Raw genomic sequence first — 24,673 nt, forward strand, 5'->3', positions numbered from 1 at the left:
CTCAACACCGTTGGAAGGGAGGAGAACGAATTAAGGCGGGGGGGGGGTGGAACGAGCAGCTGTCTACCCTTAGCAGGAGGGTTGCTGATTAATTACCTCTCCTGCTGCTGCTGCTGCTGGCTGTCCAGCAGCAGACTGAAGGTGGCTGCTGCTGTGCGCAGGTATATAAAGGCTCAGAGCCTATTATGACACGCGCAGCCAGCGTTCAATTGCCACATTCCGTCTACTGCAGGCGGGATACCTGGATGGCTGAATGTCACTGAGAAGCTCACAGAGACCGCCATAAGCAACAGTTTAAAAGAATGCCACAGACTAATCAACCAAACTTTTTGGGTTGGTTTCTCTTTTATAGTCTGCAGGCATTAAATGAAAGAAGTCAGTGTTCCAGCAGAGGGAGACAACGTTTCAGAAAAGGCATTGTAGCAAACCAAAAAAGAAATTTTAAGCGCAGCAGAGTAACCAGCTCACATACCTGTTAGCTCAGGTGAGTTTAAAAGGCTGCTGTTGATAACAAGGGCATTTGCTAAATAGATGGTGTGTGTGCAACAATATACTGAAAGGTCAATTATATTGTGCAGCTTATCTCACCACCTGTAGTTATTTAGGTGAAAGCTCCAAAATGCTTGCCTAATATGTCTGTTTATCCAAAAGGAAGTATAGAGGGAGAGCTAGATAGATAGCATTGCATTACATTACATTACATGGCAATGCAATGCACAGTTGCTGAAGTTGAACCAAAATGAGCTTGTCATCTGGCTTCTGCAACTTTTAACATGAAAAATCCAATGAGGAGAAGAAAAGCAAAGCCAAAGAGTCCATCCCAAAATCCGACAAACAAGCAAAATGAACAAAAAGCATTGAATTCAATTCTTTCTGATTTTAGAAACTGCATTAAAGAAGGGGTGCACCGGTCCTGGAGATACTGCAATACCAGGTCAATGCGTGGAGTGGACAGAGCAAGCTCTTTTTCCATCTCCCTGTTCTAAAAATCCATTTAATATATGGTCCCCAGATAGGGGACGTATCAGATATTAAACTGATAAGAACAGATACTACACTTGATCTTAGCCAAAAGGCCGAGAAGCGATAACCAGAATTGGTTTCCGACTACGGTGCCACCCAAGGATTCTGAAAAGTCCATTTGTGGAGATGGCCACCTGGACTCCCGTTAAGAAGACATGCTGTCAACCTCTAGATCCCTCACATGCCTGCACTTTTCGGCTTGCTGCTGCTGCAATCCACGCGTTTTAGATCTGCATAACTCCACCTCTTTTAGCACAGTACCCTCAACCCCCGGCTGTTCCCACCCGCCTCAACACCGTTGGAAGGGAGGAGAACCAATTAAGGCGGGGGGGGGGGTGGAACGAGCAGCTGTCTACCCTTAGCAGGAGGGTTGCTGATTAATTACCTCTCCTGCTGCTGCTGGCTGTCCAGCAGCAGACTGAAGGTGGCTGCTGCTGTGCGCAGGTATATAAAGGCTCAGAGCCTATTATGACACGCGCAGCCAGCGTTCCATTGCCACATTCCGTCTACTGCAGGCGGGATACCTGGATGGCTGAATGTCACTGAGAAGCTCACAGAGACCGCCATAAGCAACAGTTTAAAACAATGCCACAGACTAATCAACCAAACTTTTTGGGTTGGTTTCTCTTTTATAGTCTGCAGGCATTAAATGAAAGAAGTCAGTGTTCCAGCAGAGGGAGACAACGTTTCAGAAAAGGCATTGTAGCAAACCAAAAAAGAAATTTTAAGCGCAGCAGAGTAACCAGCTCACATACCTGTTAGCTCAGGTGAGTTTAAAAGGCTGCTGTTGATAACAAGGGCATTTGCTAAATAGATGGTGTGTGTGCAACAATATACTGAAAGGTCAATTATATTGTGCAGCTTATCTCACCACCTGTAGTTATTTAGGTGAAAGCTCCAAAATGCTTGCCTAATATGTCTGTTTATCCAAAAGGAAGTATAGAGGGAGAGCTAGATAGATAGCATTGCATTACATTACATTACATGGCAATGCAATGCACAGTTGCTGAAGTTGAACCAAAATGAGCTTGTCATCTGGCTTCTGCAACTTTTAACATGAAAAATCCAATGAGGAGAAGAAAAGCAAAGCCAAAGAGTCCATCCCAAAATCCGACAAACAAGAAAAATGAACAAAAAGCATTGAATTCAATTCTTTCTGATTTTAGAAACTGCATTAAAGAAGGGGTGCACCGGTCCTGGAGATACTGCAATACCAGGTCAATGCGTGGAGTGGACAGAGCAAGCTCTTTTTCCATCTCCCTGTTCTAAAAATCCATTTAATATATGGTCCCCAGATAGGGGACGTATCAGATATTAAACTGATAAGAACAGATACTACACTTGATCTTAGCCAAAAGGCCGAGAAGCGATAACCAGAATTGGTTTCCGACTATGGTGCCACCCAAGGATTCTGAAAAGTCCATTTGTGGAGATGGCCACCTGGACTCCCGTTAAGAAGACATGCTGTCAACCTCTAGATCCCTCACATGCCTGCACTTTTCGGCTTGCTGCTGCTGCAATCCACGCGTTTTAGATCTGCATAACTCCACCTCTTTTAGCACAGTACCCTCAACCCCCGGCTGTTCCCACCCGCCTCAACACCGTTGGAAGGGAGGAGAACCAATTAAGGCGGGGGGGGGGTGGAACGAGCAGCTGTCTACCCTTAGCAGGAGGGTTGCTGATTAATTACCTCTCCTGCTGCTGCTGCTGCTGGCTGTCCAGCAGCAGACTGAAGGTGGCTGCTGCTGTGCGCAGGTATATAAAGGCTCAGAGCCTATTATGACACGCGCAGCCAGCGTTCCATTGCCACATTCCGTCTACTGCAGGCGGGATACCTGGATGGCTGAATGTCACTGAGAAGCTCACAGAGACCGCCATATGCAACAGTTTAAAAGAATGCCACAGACTAATCAACCAAACTTTTTGGGTTGGTTTCTCTTTTATAGTCTGCAGGCATTAAATGAAAGAAGTCAGTGTTCCAGCAGAGGGAGACAACGTTTCAGAAAAGGCATTGTAGCAAACCAAAAAAGAAATTTTAAGCGCAGCAGAGTAACCAGCTCACATACCTGTTAGCTCAGGTGAGTTTAAAAGGCTGCTGTTGATAACAAGGGCATTTGCTAAATAGATGGTGTGTGTGCAACAATATACTGAAAGGTCAATTATATTGTGCAGCTTATCTCACCACCTGTAGTTATTTAGGTGAAAGCTCCAAAATGCTTGCCTAATATGTCTGTTTATCCAAAAGGAAGTATAGAGGGAGAGCTAGATAGATAGCATTGCATTACATTACATTACATGGCAATGCAATGCACAGTTGCTGAAGTTGAACCAAAATGAGCTTGTCATCTGGCTTCTGCAACTTTTAACATGAAAAATCCAATGAGGAGAAGAAAAGCAAAGCCAAAGAGTCCATCCCAAAATCCGACAAACAAGCAAAATGAACAAAAAGCATTGAATTCAATTCTTTCTGATTTTAGAAACTGCATTAAAGAAGGGGTGCACCGGTCCTGGAGATACTGCAATACCAGGTCAATGCGTGGAGTGGACAGAGCAAGCTCTTTTTCCATCTCCCTGTTCTAAAAATCCATTTAATATATGGTCCCCAGATAGGGGACGTATCAGATATTAAACTGATAAGAACAGATACTACACTTGATCTTAGCCAAAAGGCCGAGAAGCGATAACCAGAATTGGTTTCCGACTATGGTGCCACCCAAGGATTCTGAAAAGTCCATTTGTGGAGATGGCCACCTGGACTCCCGTTAAGAAGACATGCTGTCAACCTCTAGATCCCTCACATGCCTGCACTTTTCGGCTTGCTGCTGCTGCAATCCACGCGTTTTAGATCTGCATAACTCCACCTCTTTTAGCACAGTACCCTCAACCCCCGGCTGTTCCCACCCGCCTCAACACCGTTGGAAGGGAGGAGAACCAATTAAGGCGGGGGCGGTGGAACGAGCAGCTGTCTACCCTTAGCAGGAGGGTTGCTGATTAATTACCTCTCCTGCTGCTGCTGCTGCTGGCTGTCCAGCAGCAGACTGAAGGTGGCTGCTGCTGTGCGCAGGTATATAAAGGCTCAGAGCCTATTATGACACGCGCAGCCAGCGTTCCATTGCCACATTCCGTCTACTGCAGGCGGGATACCTGGATGGCTGAATGTCACTGAGAAGCTCACAGAGACCGCCATATGCAACAGTTTAAAAGAATGCCACAGACTAATCAACCAAACTTTTTGGGTTGGTTTCTCTTTTATAGTCTGCAGGCATTAAATGAAAGAAGTCAGTGTTCCAGCAGAGGGAGACAACGTTTCAGAAAAGGCATTGTAGCAAACCAAAAAAGAAATTTTAAGCGCAGCAGAGTAACCAGCTCACATACCTGTTAGCTCAGGTGAGTTTAAAAGGCTGCTGTTGATAACAAGGGCATTTGCTAAATAGATGGTGTGTGTGCAACAATATACTGAAAGGTCAATTATATTGTGCAGCTTATCTCACCACCTGTAGTTATTTAGGTGAAAGCTCCAAAATGCTTGCCTAATATGTCTGTTTATCCAAAAGGAAGTATAGAGGGAGAGCTAGATAGATAGCATTGCATTACATTTCATTACATGGCAATGCAATGCACAGTTGCTGAAGTTGAACCAAAATGAGCTTGTCATCTGGCTTCTGCAACTTTTAACATGAAAAATCCAATGAGGAGAAGTAAAGCAAAGCCAAAGAGTCCATCCCAAAATCCGACAAACAAGCAAAATGAACAAAAAGCATTGAATTCAATTCTTTCTGATTTTAGAAACTGCATTAAAGAAGGGGTGCACCGGTCCTGGAGATACTGCAATACCAGGTCAATGCGTGGAGTGGACAGAGCAAGCTCTTTTTCCATCTCCCTGTTCTAAAAATCCATTTAATATATAGTCCCCAGATAGGGGACGTATCAGATATTAAACTGATAAGAACAGATACTACACTTGATCTTAGCCAAAAGGCCGAGAAGCGATAACCAGAATTGGTTTCCGACTACGGTGCCACCCAAGGATTCTGAAAAGTCCATTTGTGGAGATGGCCACCTGGACTCCCGTTAAGAAGACATGCTGTCAACGTCTAGATCCCTCACATGCCTGCACTTTTTGGCTTGCTGCTGCTGCAATCCACGCGTTTTAGATCTGCATAACTCCACCTCTTTTAGCACAGTACCCTCAACCCCCGGCTGTTCCCACCCGCCTCAACACCGTTGGAAGGGAGGAGAACCAATTAAGGCGGGGGGGGGGGTGGAACGAGCAGCTGTCTACCCTTAGCAGGAGGGTTGCTGATTAATTACCTCTCCTGCTGCTGCTGCTGCTGGCTGTCCAGCAGCAGACTGAAGGTGGCTGCTGCTGTGCGCAGGTATATAAAGGCTCAGAGCCTATTATGACACGCGCAGCCAGCGTTCCATTGCCACATTCCGTCTACTGCAGGCGGGATACCTGGATGGCTGAATGTCACTGAGAAGCTCACAGAGACCGCCATAAGCAACAGTTTAAAAGAATGCCACAGACTAATCAACCAAACTTTTTGGGTTGGTTTCTCTTTTATAGTCTGCAGGCATTAAATGAAAGAAGTCAGTGTTCCAGCAGAGGGAGACAACGTTTCAGAAAAGGCATTGTAGCAAACCAAAAAAGAAATTTTAAGCGCAGCAGAGTAACCAGCTCACATACCTGTTAGCTCAGGTGAGTTTAAAAGGCTGCTGTTGATAACAAGGGCATTTGCTAAATAGATGGTGTGTGTGCAACAATATACTGAAAGGTCAATTATATTGTGCAGCTTATCTCACCACCTGTAGTTATTTAGGTGAAAGCTCCAAAATGCTTGCCTAATATGTCTGTTTATCCAAAAGGAAGTATAGAGGGAGAGCTAGATAGATAGCATTGCATTACATTACATTACATGGCAATGCAATGCACAGTTGCTGAAGTTGAACCAAAATGAGCTTGTCATCTGGCTTCTGCAACTTTTAACATGAAAAATCCAATGAGGAGAAGAAAAGCAAAGCCAAAGTGTCCATCCCAAAATCCGACTAACAAGCAAAATGAACAAAAAGCATTGAATTCAATTCTTTCTGATTTTAGAAACTGCATTAAAGAAGGGGTGCATCGGTCCTGGAGATACTGCAATACCAGGTCAATGCGTGGAGTGGACAGAGCAAGCTCTTTTTCCATCTCCCTGTTCTAAAAATCCATTTAATATATGGTCCCCAGATAGGGGACGTATCAGATATTAAACTGATAAGAACAGATACTACACTTGATCTTAGCCAAAAGGCCGAGAAGCGATAACCAGAATTGGTTTCCGACTACGGTGCCACCCAAGGATTCTGAAAAGTCCATTTGTGGAGATGGCCACCTGGACTCCCGTTAAGAAGACATGCTGTCAACCTCTAGATCCCTCACATGCCTGCACTTTTCGGCTTGCTGCTGCTGCAATCCACGCGTTTTAGATCTGCATAACTCCACCTCTTTTAGCACAGTACCCTCAACCCCCGGCTGTTCCCACCCGCCTCAACACCGTTGGAAGGGAGGAGAACCAATTAAGGCGGGGGGGGGGGTGGAACGAGCAGCTGTCTACCCTTAGCAGGAGGGTTGCTGATTAATTACCTCTCCTGCTGCTGCTGCTGCTGGCTGTCCAGCAGCAGACTGAAGGTGGCTGCTGCTGTGCGCAGGTATATAAAGGCTCAGAGCCTATTATGACACGCGCAGCCAGCGTTCCATTGCCACATTCCGTCTACTGCAGGCGGGATACCTGGATGGCTGAATGTCACTGAGAAGCTCACAGAGACCGCCATAAGCAACAGTTTAAAAGAATGCCACAGACTAATCAACCAAACTTTTTGGGTTGGTTTCTCTTTTATAGTCTGCAGGCATTAAATGAAAGAAGTCAGTGTTCCAGCAGAGGGAGACAACGTTTCAGAAAAGGCATTGTAGCAAACCAAAAAAGAAATTTTAAGCGCAGCAGAGTAACCAGCTCACATACCTGTTAGCTCAGGTGAGTTTAAAAGGCTGCTGTTGATAACAAGGGCATTTGCTAAATAGATGGTGTGTGTGCAACAATATACTGAAAGGTCAATTATATTGTGCAGCTTATCTCACCACCTGTAGTTATTTAGGTGAAAGCTCCAAAATGCTTGCCTAATATGTCTGTTTATCCAAAAGGAAGTATAGAGGGAGAGCTAGATAGATAGCATTGCATTACATTACATTACATGGCAATGCAATGCACAGTTGCTGAAGTTGAACCAAAATGAGCTTGTCATCTGGCTTCTGCAACTTTTAACATGAAAAATCCAATGAGGAGAAGAAAAGCAAAGCCAAAGAGTCCATCCCAAAATCCGACAAACAAGCAAAATGAACAAAAAGCATTGAATTCAATTCTTTCTGATTTTAGAAACTGCATTAAAGAAGGGGTGCACCGGTCCTGGAGATACTGCAATACCAGGTCAATGCGTGGAGTGGACAGAGCAAGCTCTTTTTCCATCTCCCTGTTCTAAAAATCCATTTAATATATGGTCCCCAGATAGGGGACGTATCAGATATTAAACTGATAAGAACAGATACTACACTTGATCTTAGCCAAAAGGCCGAGAAGCGATAACCAGAATTGGTTTCCGACTACGGTGCCACCCAAGGATTCTGAAAAGTCCATTTGTGGAGATGGCCACCTGGACTCCCGTTAAGAAGACATGCTGTCAACCTCTAGATCCCTCACATGCCTGCACTTTTCGGCTTGCTGCTGCTGCAATCCACGCGTTTTAGATCTGCATAACTCCACCTCTTTTAGCACAGTACCCTCAACCCCCGGCTGTTCCCACCCGCCTCAACACCGTTGGAAGGGAGGAGAACCAATTTAGGCGGGGGGGGGGGGGGTGGAACGAGCAGCTGTCTACCCTTAGCAGGAGGGTTGCTGATTAATTACCTCTCCTGCTGCTGCTGCTGCTGGCTGTCCAGCAGCAGACTGAAGGTGGCTGCTGCTGTGCGCAGGTATATAAAGGCTCAGAGCCTATTATGACACGCGCAGCCAGCGTTCCATTGCCACATTCCGTCTACTGCAGGCGGGATACCTGGATGGCTGAATGTCACTGAGAAGCTCACAGAGACCGCCATAAGCAACAGTTTAAAAGAATGCCACAGACTAATCAACCAAACTTTTTGGGTTGGTTTCTCTTTTATAGTCTGCAGGCATTAAATGAAAGAAGTCAGTGTTCCAGCAGAGGGAGACAACGTTTCAGAAAAGGCATTGTAGCAAACCAAAAAAGAAATTTTAAGCGCAGCAGAGTAACCAGCTCACATACCTGTTAGCTCAGGTGAGTTTAAAAGGCTGCTGTTGATAACAAGGGCATTTGCTAAATAGATGGTGTGTGTGCAACAATATACTGAAAGGTCAATTATATTGTGCAGCTTATCTCACCACCTGTAGTTATTTAGGTGAAAGCTCCAAAATGCTTGCCTAATATGTCTGTTTATCCAAAAGGAAGTATAGAGGGAGAGCTAGATAGATAGCATTGCATTACATTACATTACATGGCAATGCAATGCACAGTTGCTGAAGTTGAACCAAAATAAGCTTGTCATCTGGCTTCTGCAACTTTTAACATGAAAAATCCAATGAGGAGAAGAAAAGCAAAGCCAAAGAGTCCATCCCAAAATCCGACAAACAAGCAAAATGAACAAAAAGCATTGAATTCAATTCTTTCTGATTTTAGAAACTGCATTAAAGAAGGGGTGCACCGGTCCTGGAGATACTGCAATACCAGGTCAATGCGTGGAGTGGACAGAGCAAGCTCTTTTTCCATCTCCCTGTTCTAAAAATCCATTTAATATATGGTCCCCAGATAGGGGACGTATCAGATATTAAACTGATAAGAACAGATTTTTGATTGAAGCTGCATCCAAGGCACTGAAAAATGTGACCGAAGTCACACCAAAACAGCGCACGAGGCGAGGATTCATGTGGACCCTTCCCGGAGGAGAGGGTCCCCAATAAACCATCCCCATCCCTCCGAGCCAGAAGGCCACAGCGAGGGTCAGGGATCTCCGATGCTCTCCCTAGCCGAAGCCGGAGAAGAGCCGTTTTCGTGCTCCCAGCTTCCATCTAGGCTGCCACCCTAGTGGAGCTGGAGCCTGTGTTGGTTTCTCAGCCCAAAGCTGACCGGACCTCCGACCGGGTTTATAAAAATTCCCCTTCCTAGCCCGGAGGCCAGGAATAGGGGGGGTTGCTCAGAAAGTATGATTGGCAAAGGTGCGGCGTGCTACGAAGCCAAGTCTTTCTGGGGTTCCCAGTCCCAGTAAGCTTGGACTCCCACCAGGGCGCCTACTCCTGGGGCACATTGCTCCAAAGCCCTCACACTTACCCAGCCTAGTGACTTCGATCCTGGAGGGCCATGTTTTCCATCAGATAACTCTATGAGCCACCTGGCGTACTAACAAGTGCACCAAACCAGTGTGTAATATGCATCAATTTACTAGGGCAGCCCAAGGACAAAACTGCCTTTTTAAAAGATACTACACTTGATCTTAGCCAAAAGGCCGAGAAGCGATAACCAGAATTGGTTTCCGACTACGGTGCCACCCAAGGATTCTGAAAAGTCCATTTGTGGAGATGGCCACCTGGACTCCCGTTAAGAAGACATGCTGTCAACCTCTAGATCCCTCACATGCCTGCACTTTTCGGCTTGCTGCTGCTGCAATCCACGCGTTTTAGATCTGCATAACTCCACCTCTTTTAGCACAGTACCCTCAACCCCCGGCTGTTCCCACCCGCCTCAACACCGTTGGAAGGGAGGAGAACCAATTAAGGCGGGGGGGGGGTGGAACGAGCAGCTGTCTACCCTTAGCAGGAGGGTTGCTGATTAATTACCTCTCCTGCTGCTGCTGCTGCTGGCTGTCCAGCAGCAGACTGAAGGTGGCTGCTGCTGTGCGCAGGTATATAAAGGCTCAGAGCCTATTATGACACGCGCAGCCAGCGTTCCATTGCCACATTCCGTCTACTGCAGGCGGGATACCTGGATGGCTGAATGTCACTGAGAAGCTCACAGAGACCGCCATAAGCAACAGTTTAAAAGAATGCCACAGACTAATCAACCAAACTTTTTGGGTTGGTTTCTCTTTTATAGTCTGCAGGCATTAAATGAAAGAAGTCAGTGTTCCAGCAGAGGGAGACAACGTTTCAGAAAAGGCATTGTAGCAAACCAAAAAAGAAATTTTAAGCGCAGCAGAGTAACCAGCTCACATACCTGTTAGCTCAGGTGAGTTTAAAAGGCTGCTGTTGATAACAAGGGCATTTGCTAAATAGATGGTGTGTGTGCAACAATATACTGAAAGGTCAATTATATTGTGCAGCTTATCTCACCACCTGTAGTTATTTAGGTGAAAGCTCCAAAATGCTTGCCTAATATGTCTGTTTATCCAAAAGGAAGTATAGAGGGAGAGCTAGATAGATAGCATTGCATTACATTACATTACATGGCAATGCAATGCACAGTTGCTGAAGTTGAACCAAAATAAGCTTGTCATCTGGCTTCTGCAACTTTTAACATGAAAAATCCAATGAGGAGAAGAAAAGCAAAGCCAAAGAGTCCATCCCAAAATCCGACAAACAAGCAAAATGAACAAAAAGCATTGAATTCAATTCTTTCTGATTTTAGAAACTGCATTAAAGAAGGGGTGCACCGGTCCTGGAGATACTGCAATACCAGGTCAATGCGTGGAGTGGACAGAGCAAGCTCTTTTTCCATCTCCCTGTTCTAAAAATCCATTTAATATATGGTCCCCAGATAGGGGACGTATCAGATATTAAACTGATAAGAACAGATTTTTGATTGAAGCTGCATCCAAGGCACTGAAAAATGTGACCGAAGTCACACCAAAACAGCGCACGAGGCGAGGATTCATGTGGACCCTTCCCGGAGGAGAGGGTCCCCAATAAACCATCCCCATCCCTCCGAGCCAGAAGGCCACAGCGAGGGTCAGGGATCTCCGATGCTCTCCCTAGCCGAAGCCGGAGAAGAGCCGTTTTCGTGCTCCCAGCTTCCATCTAGGCTGCCACCCTAGTGGAGCTGGAGCCTGTGTTGGTTTCTCAGCCCAAAGCTGACCGGACCTCCGACCGGGTTTATAAAAATTCCCCTTCCTAGCCCGGAGGCCAGGAATAGGGGGGGTTGCTCAGAAAGTATGATTGGCAAAGGTGCGGCGTGCTACGAAGCCAAGTCTTTCTGGGGTTCCCAGTCCCAGTAAGCTTGGACTCCCACCAGGGCGCCTACTCCTGGGGCACATTGCTCCAAAGCCCTCACACTTACCCAGCCTAGTGACTTCGATCCTGGAGGGCCATGTTTTCCATCAGATAACTCTATGAGCCACCTGGCGTACTAACAAGTGCACCAAACCAGTGTGTAATATGCATCAATTTACTAGGGCAGCCCAAGGACAAAACTGCCTTTTTAAAAGATACTACACTTGATCTTAGCCAAAAGGCCGAGAAGCGATAACCAGAATTGGTTTCCGACTACGGTGCCACCCAAGGATTCTGAAAAGTCCATTTGTGGAGATGGCCACCTGGACTCCCGTTAAGAAGACATGCTGTCAACCTCTAGATCCCTCACATGCCTGCACTTTTCGGCTTGCTGCTGCTGCAATCCACGCGTTTTAGATCTGCATAACTCCACCTCTTTTAGCACAGTACCCTCAACCCCCGGCTGTTCCCACCCGCCTCAACACCGTTGGAAGGGAGGAGAACCAATTAAGGCGGGGGGGGGGTGGAACGAGCAGCTGTCTACCCTTAGCAGGAGGGTTGCTGATTAATTACCTCTCCTGCTGCTGCTGCTGCTGGCTGTCCAGCAGCAGACTGAAGGTGGCTGCTGCTGTGCGCAGGTATATAAAGGCTCAGAGCCTATTATGACATGCGCAGCCAGCGTTCCATTGCCACATTCCGTCTACTGCAGGCGGGATACCTGGATGGCTGAATGTCACTGAGAAGCTCACAGAGACCGCCATAAGCAACAGTTTAAAAGAATGCCACAGACTAATCAACCAAACTTTTTGGGTTGGTTTCTCTTTTATAGTCTGCAGGCATTAAATGAAAGAAGTCAGTGTTCCAGCAGAGGGAGACAACGTTTCAGAAAAGGCATTGTAGCAAACCAAAAAAGAAATTTTAAGCGCAGCAGAGAAACCAGCTCACATACCTGTTAGCTCAGGTGAGTTTAAAAGGCTGCTGTTGATAACAAGGGCATTTGCTAAATAGATGGTGTGTGTGCAACAATATACTGAAAGGTCAATTATATTGTGCAGCTTATCTCACCACCTGTAGTTATTTAGGTGAAAGCTCCAAAATGCTTGCCTAATATGTCTGTTTATCCAAAAGAAAGTATAGAGGGAGAGCTAGATAGATAGCATTGCATTACATTACATTACATGGCAATGCAATGCACAGTTGCTGAAGTTGAACCAAAATGAGCTTGTCATCTGGCTTCTGCAACTTTTAACATGAAAAATCCAATGAGGAGAAGAAAAGCAAAGCCAAAGAGTCCATCCCAAAATCCGACAAACAAGCAAAATGAACAAAAAGCATTGAATTCAATTCTTTCTGATTTTAGAAACTGCATTAAAGAAGGGGTGCACCGGTCCTGGAGATACTGCAATACCAGGTCAATGCGTGGAGTGGACAGAGCAAGCTCTTTTTCCATCTCCCTGTTCTAAAAATCCATTTAATATATGGTCCCCAGATAGGGGACGTATCAGATATTAAACTGATAAGAACAGATACTACACTTGATCTTAGCCAAAAGGCCGAGAAGCGATAACCAGAATTGGTTTCCGACTACGGTGCCACCCAAGGATTCTGAAAAGTCCATTTGTGGAGATGGCCACCTGGACTCCCGTTAAGAAGACATGCTGTCAACCTCTAGATCCCTCACATGCCTGCACTTTTCGGCTTGCTGCTGCTGCAATCCACGCGTTTTAGATCTGCATAACTCCACCTCTTTTAGCACAGTACCCTCAACCCCCGGCTGTTCCCACCCGCCTCAACACCGTTGGAAGGGAGGAGAACCAATTAAGGCGGGGGGGGGGTGGAACGAGCAGCTGTCTACCCTTAGCAGGAGGGTTGCTGATTAATTACCTCTCCTGCTACTGCTGCTGCTGGCTGTCCAGCAGCAGACTGAAGGTGGCTGCTGCTGTGCGCAGGTATATAAAGGCTCAGAGCCTATTATGACACGCGCAGCCAGCGTTCCATTGCCACATTCCGTCTACTGCAGGCGGGATACCTGGATGGCTGAATGTCACTGAGAAGCTCACAGAGACCGCCATAAGCAAGAGTTTAAAAGAATGCCACAGACTAATCAACCAAACTTTTTGGGTTGGTTTCTCTTTTATAGTCTGCAGGCATTAAATGAAAGAAGTCAGTGTTCCAGCAGAGGGAGACAACGTTTCAGAAAAGGCATTGTAGCAAACCAAAAAAGAAATTTTAAGCGCAGCAGAGTAACCAGCTCACATACCTGTTAGCTCAGGTGAGTTTAAAAGGCTGCTGTTGATAACAAGGGCATTTGCTAAATAGATGGTGTGTGTGCAACAATATACTGAAAGGTCAATTATATTGTGCAGCTTATCTCACCACCTGTAGTTATTTAGGTGAAAGCTCCAAAATGCTTGCCTAATATGTCTGTTTATCCAAAAGGAAGTATAGAGGGAGAGCTAGATAGATAGCATTGCATTACATTACATTACATGGCAATGCAATGCACAGTTGCTGAAGTTGAACCAAAATAAGCTTGTCATCTGGCTTCTGCAACTTTTAACATGAAAAATCCAATGAGGAGAAGAAAAGCAAAGCCAAAGAGTCCATCCCAAAATCCGACAAACAAGCAAAATGAACAAAAAGCATTGAATTCAATTCTTTCTGATTTTAGAAACTGCATTAAAGAAGGGGTGCACCGGTCCTGGAGATACTGCAATACCAGGTCAATGCGTGGAGTGGACAGAGCAAGCTCTTTTTCCATCTCCCTGTTCTAAAAATCCATTTAATATATGGTCCCCAGATAGGGGACGTATCAGATATTAAACTGATAAGAACAGATACTACACTTGATCTTAGCCAAAAGGCCGAGAAGCGATAACCAGAATTGGTTTCCGACTACGGTGCCACCCAAGGATTCTGAAAAGTCCATTTGTGGAGATGGCCACCTGGACTCCCGTTAAGAAGACATGCTGTCAACCTCTAGATCCCTCACATGCCTGCACTTTTCGGCTTGCTGCTGCTGCAATCCACGCATTTTAGATCTGCATAACTCCACCTCTTTTAGCACAGTACCCTCAACCCCCGGCTGTTCCCACCCGCCTCAACACCGTTGGAAGGGAGGAGAACCAATTAAGGCGGGGGGGGGGGTGGAACGAGCAGCTGTCTACCCTTAGCAGGAGGGTTGCTGATTAATTACCTCTCCTGCTGCTGCTGCTGCTGGCTGTCCAGCAGCAGACTGAAGGTGGCTGCTGCTGTGCGCAGGTATATAAAGGCTCAGAGCCTATTATGACACGCGCAGCCAGCGTTCCATTGCCACATTCCGTCTACTGCAGGCGGGATACCTGGATGGCTGAATGTCACTGAGAAGCTCACAGAGACCGCCATAAGCAACAGTTTAAAAGAATGCCACAGACTAATCAACCAAACTTTTTGGGTTGGTTTCTCTTTTATAGTCTGCAGGCATTAAATGAAAGAAGTCAGTGTTCCAGCAGAGGGAGACAACGTTTCAGAAAAGGCATTGTAGCAAACCAAAAAAGAAATTTTAAGCGCAGCAGAGTAACCAGCTCACATACCTGTTAGCTCAGGTGAGTTTAAAAGGCTGCTGTTGATAACAAGGGCATTTGCTAAATAGATGGTGTGTGTGCAACAATATACTGAAAGGTCAATTATATTGTGCAGCTTATCTCACCACCTGTAGTTATTTAGGTGAAAGCTCCAAAATGCTTGCCTAATATGTCTGTTTATCCAAAAGGAAGTATAGAGGGAGAGCTAGATAGATAGCATTGCATTACATTACATTACATGGCAATGCAATGCACAGTTGCTGAAGTTGAACCAAAATGAGCTTGTCATCTGGCTTCTGCAACTTTTAACATGAAAAATCCAATGAGGAGAAGAAAAGCAAAGCCAAAGAGTCCATCCCAAAATCCGACAAACAAGCAAAATGAACAAAAAGCATTGAATTCAATTCTTTCTGATTTTAGAAACTGCATTAAAGAAGGGGTGCACCGGTCCTGGAGATACTGCAATACCAGGTCAATGCGTGGAGTGGACAGAGCAAGCTCTTTTTCCATCTCCCTGTTCTAAAAATCCATTTAATATATGGTCCCCAGATAGGGGACGTATCAGATATTAAACTGATAAGAACAGATACTACACTTGATCTTAGCCAAAAGGCCGAGAAGCGATAACCAGAATTGGTTTCCGACTACGGTGCCACCCAAGGATTCTGAAAAGTCCATTTGTGGAGATGGCCACCTGGACTCCCGTTAAGAAGACATGCTGTCAACCTCTAGATCCCTCACATGCCTGCACTTTTCGGCTTGCTGCTGCTGCAATCCACGCGTTTTAGATCTGCATAACTCCACCTCTTTTAGCACAGTACCCTCAACCCCCGGCTGTTCCCACCCGCCTCAACACCGTTGGAAGGGAGGAGAACCAATTTAGGCGGGGGGGGGGGGGGGTGGAACGAGCAGCTGTCTACCCTTAGCAGGAGGGTTGCTGATTAATTACCTCTCCTGCTGCTGCTGCTGCTGGCTGTCCAGCAGCAGACTGAAGGTGGCTGCTGCTGTGCGCAGGTATATAAAGGCTCAGAGCCTATTATGACACGCGCAGCCAGCGTTCCATTGCCACATTCCGTCTACTGCAGGCGGGATACCTGGATGGCTGAATGTCACTGAGAAGCTCACAGAGACCGCCATAAGCAACAGTTTAAAAGAATGCCACAGACTAATCAACCAAACTTTTTGGGTTGGTTTCTCTTTTATAGTCTGCAGGCATTAAATGAAAGAAGTCAGTGTTCCAGCAGAGGGAGACAACGTTTCAGAAAAGGCATTGTAGCAAACCAAAAAAGAAATTTTAAGCGCAGCAGAGTAACCAGCTCACATACCTGTTAGCTCAGGTGAGTTTAAAAGGCTGCTGTTGATAACAAGGGCATTTGCTAAATAGATGGTGTGTGTGCAACAATATACTGAAAGGTCAATTATATTGTGCAGCTTATCTCACCACCTGTAGTTATTTAGGTGAAAGCTCCAAAATGCTTGCCTAATATGTCTGTTTATCCAAAAGGAAGTATAGAGGGAGAGCTAGATAGATAGCATTGCATTACATTACATTACATGGCAATGCAATGCACAGTTGCTGAAGTTGAACCAAAATGAGCTTGTCATCTGGCTTCTGCAACTTTTAACATGAAAAATCCAATGAGGAGAAGAAAAGCAAAGCCAAAGAGTCCATCCCAAAATCCGACAAACAAGCAAAATGAACAAAAAGCATTGAATTCAATTCTTTCTGATTTTAGAAACTGCATTAAAGAAGGGGTGCACCGGTCCTGGAGATACTGCAATACCAGGTCAATGCGTGGAGTGGACAGAGCAAGCTCTTTTTCCATCTCCCTGTTCTAAAAATCCATTTAATATATGGTCCCCAGATAGGGGACGTATCAGATATTAAACTGATAAGAACAGATTTTTGATTGAAGCTGCATCCAAGGCACTGAAAAATGTGACCGAAGTCACACCAAAACAGCGCACGAGGCGAGGATTCATGTGGACCCTTCCCGGAGGAGAGGGTCCCCAATAAACCATCCCCATCCCTCCGAGCCAGAAGGCCACAGCGAGGGTCAGGGATCTCCGATGCTCTCCCTAGCCGAAGCCGGAGAAGAGCCGTTTTCGTGCTCCCAGCTTCCATCTAGGCTGCCACCCTAGTGGAGCTGGAGCCTGTGTTGGTTTCTCAGCCCAAAGCTGACCGGACCTCCGACCGGGTTTATAAAAATTCCCCTTCCTAGCCCGGAGGCCAGGAATAGGGGGGGTTGCTCAGAAAGTATGATTGGCAAAGGTGCGGCGTGCTACGAAGCCAAGTCTTTCTGGGGTTCCCAGTCCCAGTAAGCTTGGACTCCCACCAGGGCGCCTACTCCTGGGGCACATTGCTCCAAAGCCCTCACACTTACCCAGCCTAGTGACTTCGATCCTGGAGGGCCATGTTTTCCATCAGATAACTCTATGAGCCACCTGGCGTACTAACAAGTGCACCAAACCAGTGTGTAATATGCATCAATTTACTAGGGCAGCCCAAGGACAAAACTGCCTTTTTAAAAGATACTACACTTGATCTTAGCCAAAAGGCCGAGAAGCGATAACCAGAATTGGTTTCCGACTACGGTGCCACCCAAGGATTCTGAAAAGTCCATTTGTGGAGATGGCCACCTGGACTCCCGTTAAGAAGACATGCTGTCAACCTCTAGATCCCTCACATGCCTGCACTTTTCGGCTTGCTGCTGCTGCAATCCACGCGTTTTAGATCTGCATAACTCCACCTCTTTTAGCACAGTACCCTCAACCCCCGGCTGTTCCCACCCGCCTCAACAGCGTTGGAAGGGAGGAGAACCAATTAAGGCGGGGGGGGGGTGGAACGAGCAGCTGTCTACCCTTAGCAGGAGGGTTGCTGATTAATTACCTCTCCTGCTGCTGCTGCTGGCTGTCCAGCAGCAGACTGAAGGTGGCTGCTGCTGTGCGCAGGTATATAAAGGCTCAGAGCCTATTATGACACGCGCAGCCAGCGTTCCATTGCCACATTCCGTCTACTGCAGGCGGGATACCTGGATGGCTGAATGTCACTGAGAAGCTCACAGAGACCGCCATAAGCAACAGTTTAAAAGAATGCCACAGACTAATCAACCAAACTTTTTGGGTTGGTTTCTCTTTTATAGTCTGCAGGCATTAAATGAAAGAAGTCAGTGTTCCAGCAGAGGGAGACAACGTTTCAGAAAAGGCATTGTAGCAAACCAAAAAAGAAATTTTAAGCGCAGCAGAGTAACCAGCTCACATACCTGTTAGCTCAGGTGAGTTTAAAAGGCTGCTGTTGATAACAAGGGCATTTGCTAAATAGATGGTGTGTGTGCAACAATATACTGAAAGGTCAATTATATTGTGCAGCTTATCTCACCACCTGTAGTTATTTAGGTGAAAGCTCCAAAATGCTTGCCTAATATGTCTGTTTATCCAAAAGGAAGTATAGAGGGAGAGCTAGATAGATAGCATTGCATTACATTACATTACATGGCAATGCAATGCACAGTTGCTGAAGTTGAACCAAAATGAGCTTGTCATCTGGCTTCTGCAACTTTTAACATGAAAAATCCAATGAGGAGAAGAAAAGCAAAGCCAAAGAGTCCATCCCAAAATCCGACAAACAAGCAAAATGAACAAAAAGCATTGAATTCAATTCTTTCTGATTTTAGAAACTGCATTAAAGAAGGGGTGCACCGGTCCTGGAGATACTGCAATACCAGGTCAATGCGTGGAGTGGACAGAGCAAGCTCTTTTTCCATCTCCCTGTTCTAAAAATCCATTTAATATATGGTCCCCAGATAGGGGACGTATCAGATATTAAACTGATAAGAACAGATACTACACTGGATCTTAGCCAAAAGGCCGAGAAGCGATAACCAGAATTGGTTTCCGACTACGGTGCCACCCAAGGATTCTGAAAAGTCCATTTGTGGAGATGGCCACCTGGACTCCCGTTAAGAAGACATGCTGTCAACCTCTAGATCCCTCACATGCCTGCACTTTTCGGCTTGCTGCTGCTGCAATCCACGCGTTTTAGATCTGCATAACTCCACCTCTTTTAGCACAGTACCCTCAACCCCCGGCTGTTCCCACCCGCCTCAACACCGTTGGAAGGGAGGAGAACCAATTAAGGCGGGGGGGGGGGTGGAACGAGCAGCTGTCTACCCTTAGCAGGAGGGTTGCTGATTAATTACCTCTCCTGCTGCTGCTGCTGCTGGCTGTCCAGCAGCAGACTGAAGGTGGCTGCTGCTGTGCGCAGGTATATAAAGGCTCAGAGCCTATTATGACACGCGCAGCCAGCGTTCCATTGCCACATTCCGTCTACTGCAGGCGGGATACCTGGATGGCTGAATGTCACTGAGAAGCTCACAGAGACCGCCATAAGCAACAGTTTAAAAGAATGCCACAGACTAATCAACCAAACTTTTTGGGTTGGTTTCTCTTTTATAGTCTGCAGGCATTAAATGAAAGAAGTCAGTGTTCCAGCAGAGGGAGACAACGTTTCAGAAAAGGCATTGTAGCAAACCAAAAAAGAAATTTTAAGCGCAGCAGAGTAACCAGCTCACATACCTGTTAGCTCAGGTGAGTTTAAAAGGCTGCTGTTGATAACAAGGGCATTTGCTAAATAGATGGTGTGTGTGCAACAATATACTGAAAGGTCAATTATATTGTGCAGCTTATCTCACCACCTGTAGTTATTTAGGTGAAAGCTCCAAAATGCTTGCCTAATATGTCTGTTTATCCAAAAGGAAGTATAGAGGGAGAGCTAGATAGATAGCATTGCATTACATTACATTACATGGCAATGCAATGCACAGTTGCTGAAGTTGAAGCAAAATGAGCTTGTCATCTGGCTTCTGCAACTTTTAACATGAAAAATCCAATGAGGGGAAGAAAAGCAAAGCCAAAGAGTCCATCCCAAAATCCGACAAACAAGCAAAATGAACAAAAAGCATTGAATTCAATTCTTTCTGATTTTAGAAACTGCATTAAAGAAGGGGTGCACCGGTCCTGGAGATACTGCAATACCAGGTCAATGCGTGGAGTGGACAGAGCAAGCTCTTTTTCCATCTCCCTGTTCTAAAAATCCATTTAATATATGGTCCCCAGATAGGGGACGTATCAGATATTAAACTGATAAGAACAGATACTACACTTGATCTTAGCCAAAAGGCCGAGAAGCGATAACCAGAATTGGTTTCCGACTACGGTGCCACCCATGGATTCTGAAAAGTCCATTTGTGGAGATGGCCACCTGGACTCCCGTTAAGAAGACATGCTGTCAACCTCTAGATCCCTCACATGCCTGCACTTTTCGGCTTGCTGCTGCTGCAATCCACGCGTTTTAGATCTGCATAACTCCACCTCTTTTAGCACAGTACCCTCAACCCCCGGCTGTTCCCACCCGCCTCAACACCGTTGGAAGGGAGGAGAACCAATTAAGGCGGGGGGGGGGGGGGAACGAGCAGCTGTCTACCCTTAGCAGGAGGGTTGCTGATAAATTACCTCTCCTGCTGCTGCTGCTGCTGGCTGTCCAGCAGCAGACTGAAGGTGGCTGCTGCTGTGCGCAGGTATATAAAGGCTCAGAGCCTATTATGACACGCGCAGCCAGCGTTCCATTGCCACATTCCGTCTACTGCAGGCGGGATACCTGGATGGCTGAATGTCACTGAGAAGCTCACAGAGACCGCCATAAGCAACAGTTTAAAAGAATGCCACAGACTAATCAACCAAACTTTTTGGGTTGGTTTCTCTTTTATAGTCTGCAGGCATTAAATGAAAGAAGTCAGTGTTCCAGCAGAGGGAGACAACGTTTCAGAAAAGGCATTGTAGCCAACCAAAAAAGAAATTTTAAGCGCAGCAGAGTAACCAGCTCACATACCTGTTAGCTAAGGTGAGTTTAAAAGGCTGCTGTTGATAACAAGGGCATTTGCTAAATAGATGGTGTGTGTGCAACAATATACTGAAAGGTCAATTATATTGTGCAGCTTATCTCACCACCTGTAGTTATTTAGGTGAAAGCTCCAAAATGCTTGCCTAATATGTCTGTTTATCCAAAAGGAAGTATAGAGGGAGAGCTAGATAGATAGCATTGCATTACATTACATTACATGGCAATGCAATGCACAGTTGCTGAAGTTGAACCAAAATGAGCTTGTCATCTGGCTTCTGCAACTTTTAACATGAAAAATCCAATGAGGAGAAGAAAAGCAAAGCCAAAGAGTCCATCCCAAAATCCGACAAACAAGCAAAATGAACAAAAAGCATTGAATTCAATTCTTTCTGATTTTAGAAACTGCATTAAAGAAGGGGTGCACCGGTCCTGGAGATACTGCAATACCAGGTCAATGCGTGGAGTGGACAGAGCAAGCTCTTTTTCCATCTCCCTGTTCTAAAAATCCATTTAATATATGGTCCCCAGATAGGGGACGTATCAGATATTAAACTGATAAGAACAGATACTACACTTGATCTTAGCCAAAAGGCCGAGAAGCGATAACCAGAATTGGTTTCCGACTACGGTGCCACCCAAGGATTCTGAAAAGTCCATTTGTGGAGATGGCCACCTGGACTCCCGTTAAGAAGACATGCTGTCAACCTCTAGATCCCTCACATGCCTGCACTTTTCGGCTTGCTGCTGCTGCAATCCACGCGTTTTAGATCTGCATAACTCCACCTCTTTTAGCACAGTACCCTCAACCCCCGGCTGTTCCCACCCGCCTCAACACCGTTGGAAGGGAGGAGAACCAATTAAGGCGGGGGGGGGGTGGAACGAGCAGCTGTCTACCCTTAGCAGGAGGGTTGCTGATTAATTACCTCTCCTGCTGCTGCTGCTGGCTGTCCAGCAGCAGACTGAAGGTGGCTGCTGCTGTGCGCAGGTATATAAAGGCTCAGAGCCTATTATGACACGCGCAGCCAGCGTTCCATTGCCACATTCCGTCTACTGCAGGCCTGGATGGCTGAATGTCACTGAGAAGCTCACAGAGACCGCCATAAGCAACAGTTTAAAAGAATGCCACAGACTAATCAACCAAACTTTTTGGGTTGGTTTCTCTTTTATAGTCTGCAGGCATTAAATGAAAGAAGTCAGTGTTCCAGCAGAGGGAGACAACGTTTCAGAAAAGGCATTGTAGCAAACCAAAAAAGAAATTTTAAGTGCAGCAGAGTAACCAGCTCACATACCTGTTAGCTCAGGTGAGTTTAAAAGGCTGCTGTTGATAACAAGGGCATTTGCTAAATAGATGGTGTGTGTGCAACAATATACTGAAAGGTCAATTATATTGTGCAGCTTATCTCACCACCTGTAGTTATTTAGGTGAAAGCTCCAAAATGCTTGCCTAATATGTCTGTTTATCCAAAAGGAAGTATAGAGGGAGAGCTAGATAGATAGCATTGCATTACATTACATTACATGGCAATGCAATGCACAGTTGCTGAAGTTGAACCAAAATGAGCTTGTCATCTGGCTTCTGCAACTTTTAACATGAAAAATCCAATGAGGAGAAGAAAAGCAAAGCCAAAGAGTCCATCCCAAAATCCGACAAACAAGCAAAATGAACAAAAAGCATTGAATTCAATTCTTTCTGATTTTAGAAACTGCATTAAAGAAGGGGTGCACCGGTCCTGGAGATACTGCAATACCAGGTCAATGCGTGGAGTGGACAGAGCAAGCTCTTTTTCCATCTCCCTGTTCTAAAAATCCATTTAATATATGGTCCCCAGATAGGGGACGTATCAGATATTAAACTGATAAGAACAGATACTACACTTGATCTTAGCCAAAAGGCCGAGAAGCGATAACCAGAATTGGTTTCCGACTACGGTGCCACCCAAGGATTCTGAAAAGTCCATTTGTGGAGATGGCCACCTGGACTCCCGTTAAGAAGACATGCTGTCAACCTCTAGATCCCTCACATGCCTGCACTTTTCGGCTTGCTGCTGCTGCAATCCACGCGTTTTAGATCTGCATAACTCCACCTCTTTTAGCACAGTACCCTCAACCCCCGGCTGTTCCCACCCGCCTCAACACCGTTGGAAGGGAGGAGAACCAATTAAGGCGGGGGGGGGGTGGAACGAGCAGCTGTCTACCCTTAGCAGGAGGGTTGCTGATTAATTACCTCTCCTGCTGCTGCTGCTGCTGGCTGTCCAGCAGCAGACTGAAGGTGGCTGCTGCTGTGCGCAGGTATATAAAGGCTCAGAGCCTATTATGACACGCGCAGCCAGCGTTCCATTGCCACATTCCGTCTACTGCAGGCGGGATACCTGGATGGCTGAATGTCACTGAGAAGCTCACAGAGACCGCCATAAGCAACAGTTTAAAAGAATGCCACAGACTAATCAACCAAACTTTTTGGGTTGGTTTCTCTTTTATAGTCTGCAGGCATTAAATGAAAGAAGTCAGTGTTCCAGCAGAGGGAGACAACGTTTCAGAAAAGGCATTGTAGCAAACCAAAAAAGAAATTTTAAGCGCAGCAGAGTAACCAGCTCACATACCTGTTAGCTCAGGTGAGTTTAAAAGGCTGCTGTTGATAACAAGGGCATTTGCTAAATAGATGGTGTGTGTGCAACAATATACTGAAAGGTCAATTATATTGTGCAGCTTATCTCACCACCTGTAGTTATTTAGGTGAAAGCTCCAAAATGCTTGCCTAATATGTCTGTTTATCCAAAAGGAAGTATAGAGGGAGAGCTAGATAGATAGCATTGCATTACATTACATTACATGGCAATGCAATGCACAGTTGCTGAAGTTGAACCAAAATGAGCTTGTCATCTGGCTTCTGCAACTTTTAACATGAAAAATCCAATGAGGAGAAGAAAAGCAAAGCCAAAGAGTCCATCCCAAAATCCGACAAACAAGCAAAATGAACAAAAAGCATTGAATTCAATTCTTTCTGATTTTAGAAACTGCATTAAAGAAGGGGTGCACCGGTCCTGGAGATACTGCAATACCAGGTCAATGCGTGGAGTGGACAGAGCAAGCTCTTTTTCCATCTCCCTGTTCTAAAAATCCATTTAATATATGGTCCCCAGATAGGGGACGTATCAGATATTAAACTGATAAGAACAGATACTACACTTGATCTTAGCCAAAAGGCCGAGAAGCGATAACCAGAATTGGTTTCCGACTACGGTGCCACCCAAGGATTCTGAAAAGTCCATTTGTGGAGATGGCCACCTGGACTCCCGTTAAGAAGACATGCTGTCAACCTCTAGATCCCTCACATGCCTGCACTTTTCGGCTTGCTGCTGCTGCAATCCACGCGTTTTAGATCTGCATAACTCCACCTCTTTTAGCACAGTACCCTCAACCCCCGGCTGTTCCCACCCGCCTCAACACCGTTGGAAGGGAGGAGAACCAATTAAGGCGGGGGGGGGGTGGAACGAGCAGCTGTCTACCCTTAGCAGGAGGGTTGCTGATTAATTACCTCTCCTGCTGCTGCTGCTGCTGGCTGTCCAGCAGCAGACTGAAGGTGGCTGCTGCTGTGCGCAGGTATATAAAGGCTCAGAGCCTATTATGACACGCGCAGCCAGCGTTCCATTGCCACATTCCGTCTACTGCAGGCGGGATACCTGGATGGCTGAATGTCACTGAGAAGCTCACAGAGACCGCCATAAGCAACAGTTTAAAAGAATGCCACAGACTAATCAACCAAACTTTTTGGGTTGGTTTCTCTTTTATAGTCTGCAGGCATTAAATGAAAGAAGTCAGTGTTCCAGCAGAGGGAGACAACGTTTCAGAAAAGGCATTGTAGCAAACCAAAAAAGAAATTTTAAGCGCAGCAGAGTAACCAGCTCACATACCTGTTAGCTCAGGTGAGTTTAAAAGGCTGC

At 45.9% G+C, this 24,673-nt stretch overlaps 14 non-coding genes and 6 pseudogenes across 14 annotated transcripts; all 20 read right to left on the minus strand.

Moving 5' to 3' along the window:
- Positions 1 to 897: 897 nt before the first annotated feature.
- LOC141225729 (U2 spliceosomal RNA) lies at positions 898 to 1,088 on the minus strand. The gene has a single exon (XR_012292969.1). It is a non-coding gene; the product is annotated as a U2 spliceosomal RNA (small nuclear RNA).
- Positions 1,089 to 2,203: 1,115 nt separating this feature from the next.
- On the minus strand, positions 2,204 to 2,394 carry LOC141225730 (U2 spliceosomal RNA). Its single transcript, XR_012292970.1, has one exon. It is a non-coding gene; the product is annotated as a U2 spliceosomal RNA (small nuclear RNA).
- A 1,120-nt stretch (positions 2,395 to 3,514) lies between these two features.
- Positions 3,515 to 3,705, minus strand: LOC141225732 (U2 spliceosomal RNA). The gene has a single exon (XR_012292972.1). It is a non-coding gene; the product is annotated as a U2 spliceosomal RNA (small nuclear RNA).
- A 1,118-nt stretch (positions 3,706 to 4,823) lies between these two features.
- On the minus strand, positions 4,824 to 5,014 carry LOC141226211 (U2 spliceosomal RNA). The gene has a single exon (XR_012293435.1). It is a non-coding gene; the product is annotated as a U2 spliceosomal RNA (small nuclear RNA).
- A 1,121-nt stretch (positions 5,015 to 6,135) lies between these two features.
- LOC141225991 (U2 spliceosomal RNA) lies at positions 6,136 to 6,326 on the minus strand. Its single transcript, XR_012293221.1, has one exon. It is a non-coding gene; the product is annotated as a U2 spliceosomal RNA (small nuclear RNA).
- Positions 6,327 to 7,447: 1,121 nt separating this feature from the next.
- LOC141225733 (U2 spliceosomal RNA) lies at positions 7,448 to 7,638 on the minus strand. The gene has a single exon (XR_012292973.1). It is a non-coding gene; the product is annotated as a U2 spliceosomal RNA (small nuclear RNA).
- A 1,124-nt stretch (positions 7,639 to 8,762) lies between these two features.
- LOC141226244 (U2 spliceosomal RNA) lies at positions 8,763 to 8,943 on the minus strand (annotated as a pseudogene).
- A 524-nt stretch (positions 8,944 to 9,467) lies between these two features.
- LOC141226357 (U2 spliceosomal RNA) lies at positions 9,468 to 9,583 on the minus strand (annotated as a pseudogene).
- Positions 9,584 to 10,703: 1,120 nt separating this feature from the next.
- Positions 10,704 to 10,884, minus strand: LOC141226245 (U2 spliceosomal RNA; annotated as a pseudogene).
- A 524-nt stretch (positions 10,885 to 11,408) lies between these two features.
- Positions 11,409 to 11,524, minus strand: LOC141226358 (U2 spliceosomal RNA; annotated as a pseudogene).
- A 1,120-nt stretch (positions 11,525 to 12,644) lies between these two features.
- LOC141225734 (U2 spliceosomal RNA) lies at positions 12,645 to 12,835 on the minus strand. Its single transcript, XR_012292975.1, has one exon. It is a non-coding gene; the product is annotated as a U2 spliceosomal RNA (small nuclear RNA).
- A 1,120-nt stretch (positions 12,836 to 13,955) lies between these two features.
- Positions 13,956 to 14,146, minus strand: LOC141225735 (U2 spliceosomal RNA). Its single transcript, XR_012292976.1, has one exon. It is a non-coding gene; the product is annotated as a U2 spliceosomal RNA (small nuclear RNA).
- Positions 14,147 to 15,267: 1,121 nt separating this feature from the next.
- LOC141225736 (U2 spliceosomal RNA) lies at positions 15,268 to 15,458 on the minus strand. Its single transcript, XR_012292977.1, has one exon. It is a non-coding gene; the product is annotated as a U2 spliceosomal RNA (small nuclear RNA).
- Positions 15,459 to 16,583: 1,125 nt separating this feature from the next.
- Positions 16,584 to 16,764, minus strand: LOC141226246 (U2 spliceosomal RNA; annotated as a pseudogene).
- Positions 16,765 to 17,288: 524 nt separating this feature from the next.
- On the minus strand, positions 17,289 to 17,404 carry LOC141226359 (U2 spliceosomal RNA; annotated as a pseudogene).
- A 1,117-nt stretch (positions 17,405 to 18,521) lies between these two features.
- On the minus strand, positions 18,522 to 18,712 carry LOC141226085 (U2 spliceosomal RNA). The gene has a single exon (XR_012293313.1). It is a non-coding gene; the product is annotated as a U2 spliceosomal RNA (small nuclear RNA).
- Positions 18,713 to 19,833: 1,121 nt separating this feature from the next.
- Positions 19,834 to 20,024, minus strand: LOC141225737 (U2 spliceosomal RNA). Its single transcript, XR_012292978.1, has one exon. It is a non-coding gene; the product is annotated as a U2 spliceosomal RNA (small nuclear RNA).
- Positions 20,025 to 21,145: 1,121 nt separating this feature from the next.
- LOC141225738 (U2 spliceosomal RNA) lies at positions 21,146 to 21,336 on the minus strand. Its single transcript, XR_012292979.1, has one exon. It is a non-coding gene; the product is annotated as a U2 spliceosomal RNA (small nuclear RNA).
- A 1,110-nt stretch (positions 21,337 to 22,446) lies between these two features.
- LOC141225740 (U2 spliceosomal RNA) lies at positions 22,447 to 22,637 on the minus strand. The gene has a single exon (XR_012292980.1). It is a non-coding gene; the product is annotated as a U2 spliceosomal RNA (small nuclear RNA).
- Positions 22,638 to 23,757: 1,120 nt separating this feature from the next.
- LOC141225741 (U2 spliceosomal RNA) lies at positions 23,758 to 23,948 on the minus strand. The gene has a single exon (XR_012292981.1). It is a non-coding gene; the product is annotated as a U2 spliceosomal RNA (small nuclear RNA).
- Positions 23,949 to 24,673: the final 725 nt, after the last annotated feature.

This window comes from Phyllobates terribilis, unplaced genomic scaffold (assembly GCF_046119375.1).
Source record: "Phyllobates terribilis strain yellow unplaced genomic scaffold, ASM4611937v1 Scaffold_414__1_contigs__length_1644244, whole genome shotgun sequence".
Taxonomy (NCBI): domain Eukaryota; kingdom Metazoa; phylum Chordata; class Amphibia; order Anura; family Dendrobatidae; genus Phyllobates; species Phyllobates terribilis.